At 50.2% G+C, this 2579-nt stretch overlaps 1 pseudogene; it reads right to left on the minus strand.

The window, feature by feature from the left end:
• Positions 1-671: 671 nt before the first annotated feature.
• On the minus strand, positions 672-2579 carry LOC105883132 (large ribosomal subunit protein eL8 pseudogene; annotated as a pseudogene).

The following is a 2579-nucleotide window of genomic DNA, read 5'->3' on the forward strand; positions in this document are numbered from 1 at the left end:
TTCTCTTAGACTTATATATATTGTGCTTGAAGCCAGGAGTTTAAGACCAGCCCAGGCAACACAGTGAGAACCCTGTCTCTACGTAAAATTTAAAAATTAGCCAGGTGCGGTGGTGCGCGCCTGTAGTCCCAGCTAATCGGGAGGCTGAGGCAGGAGGATCGCTTGAGCGATCAGGAGTTTGAGTTGAGGTTCCAGTGAGCTATGAAGACGCCACTGCACTCCAGCCTGGGTGACACAGTGACACCTTGTCTCTGGAAGAAAAAAACCAACTTTTATTAATAAAATATGCTCTGTCAGAAAACCACTGTAGGGAGACCAATTTACAAATTAATGAATTGTTTTTCTGCTTTTCCTTTTTTTTTTTTTTTTTTTTTTGAGGCAGTCTCTGTTGCCTGGGCTAGAGTGCCATGGCATCAGCCTAGCTCACAGCAACCTCAAACTTCTGGGCTCAAGCAATCCTACTGCCTCAGCCTCCCGAGTAGCTGGGACTACAGGCATGCGCCACCATGCCCGGCTAATTTTTTCTATATATTTTTAGCTGTCCAATTAATTTCTTTCTATTTTTAGTAGAGACGGGGTCTCGCTCTTACTCAGGCTGGTCTTGAACCCCTGACCTTGAGTGATCCTCCCGCCTGGGCCTCCCAGAGTGTCCCGGCCCGGGGGACCTTCTGTTACTCGCGGGGGCGAGGGGGACCGTGCCTGAAAGAGATGAGCGAGAGAAAGAAACGAGACCAAGCGAATGATTGTCAAGGTCTGCTTTACTTAGATTCTTAGTAGGTTTTATAAGCATACAAAAACAAGGAAGTAGAGGCAAAAAAAAATAGAGTGTTGACGATGAGGCTTGGGTCTGGGTTAATCAGCCCCAATCAGCGTCTTATCGGTATCCTGTTTGTGACTGGTTACTCATCTCCAACCTGGCAGGTGGTCGGGAACAATTGCAGTCAGCACTCCCTGGAGCATCCCGTGGTCAGCACGTCATGGACTGCATTCTTTTCGGAGCTATAGCTGGAATTTTCCAGGGCGAAGTCCGTGTGTAGGACGAGTCATAGGGGAGTTGAGGGTCTTTGAGGGTCCTTGCCTCTAACACCAGAGTGCTAGGATTACAGGCGTGAGCCACCACGCCCGGCCTCTGCTTTTACTTTAATAGTCAAAGCTAATTATGTGCTTTACTAGGATGTTGGTTCTCAAAATTGGATGTACCTGGGGATCACCGGGAGAACTCGTTGAAGTTGTATATTCCCAGGTCTATTTCCAGAGAGTCTCAAAGTCTGAGAACTGATGCTCTAGCAGAAACATACGCCAAGCTGCAAAAGTTGTTCAAATGGTGTTCTTGTGGACCACACTTTGAGAAACACTGAGCTAGTTGGTTCTCTCTTTTTTTTCTGGCTGAAGGATAACTTTTATTACTTTTATGTACAGGACACAACAGCGTACATTTGGCCCAGTTTGGTGGCAAGTTCTTTAGCCTTTGCCTTTTCCAGCTTGGTGATGCGAGCCACAGATTTCAGACCTAGGACACTGCCTCCCCAGTGACGACCGATCTCGTCGTATCTGTCATTGTAGTTGGTCCTGATGGCTTCCACCAGCTTAGCCAGAGCTCTTTTGTCTTCCAAGTTAACCTGCGTGAAGGCGACGGTGGTGCAGGTCTTCCTGTGGATGGACGCCCCGGCCTGGCCTTCCCCTTGACAATGCAGTGAGGGACCCCATCTTCCGACACCGCGCAGGCAGGAGGACCACCAGCTCGGTGGGATCCAGGTCATGTGCCATCACCCCCAGCTGAGCCTTCTTGTTCTCCACCAAGGTGGTGAGAGTGTTGAGCCCTGCCCGAAGGACAGGTGGCCTCTTAGTGGGGACATCCCCTTTGCTGGCAGCTTTCTTCTCAGCCCTGGCCAACACCCGCTGCTTCTTCTCTCGCTTCGCCTCTGGTCTGTACTTGTGGGCCAGCGTGGGCAGCTGAGTAGCCGTTTGGCGGTCCAAGGCCTGGGTGAACTGGTTAATGGCGGCAGGCACTTTCAGCCGCTTGTGGAGGAGAGCTCTTTGCCTCTGCAAACCGATGTAGCGGGGCCACTTGACAAAGTGGGTGAGGTCCCTCTCGGGCTGGATGTCCTGTCCAGTGCCAAAGTTCTTTGGCCTTTTCTCGAACAGGGGGTTTGCCGCCTTCTTGGCCTCCTGCTTCTTCACCACCAGGGCGTGGGGCCCCCTTCTTGCCCTTGGCCTTCTTTCCCTTCGGCATGCTGGGCGGCTGGAGCAGAAAGCTGCTCTCTTTATTTCAGTTGGATCCATGAATACATGAACTTGTTGGAATTCCATGATATAAATCTGACAATACTAGCACCTTGTTAACAGTCCTAAAAACAATATGCGGTGTTTCTTACGGCAGGGATCGAAAACTCAAATGACCGTAAGGACCGAGTAGGTTGAGGCCTCAGTGTTGGGGAACACAGGAAGTAGCAGGAACTCTCAGGAACTAAGGAGGCTCTCTGGTGATCACCTCCAGGTAACCAGGGGGAATGTGGAACAAATATTGCCAAATCATCCATTTTCTCAGAAAGCTAGGAACCCAGACTTTTATGTAACAT

This window comes from Microcebus murinus, chromosome 9, assembly GCF_040939455.1.
Source record: "Microcebus murinus isolate Inina chromosome 9, M.murinus_Inina_mat1.0, whole genome shotgun sequence".
Classification (NCBI taxonomy): Eukaryota; Metazoa; Chordata; class Mammalia; order Primates; family Cheirogaleidae; genus Microcebus; species Microcebus murinus.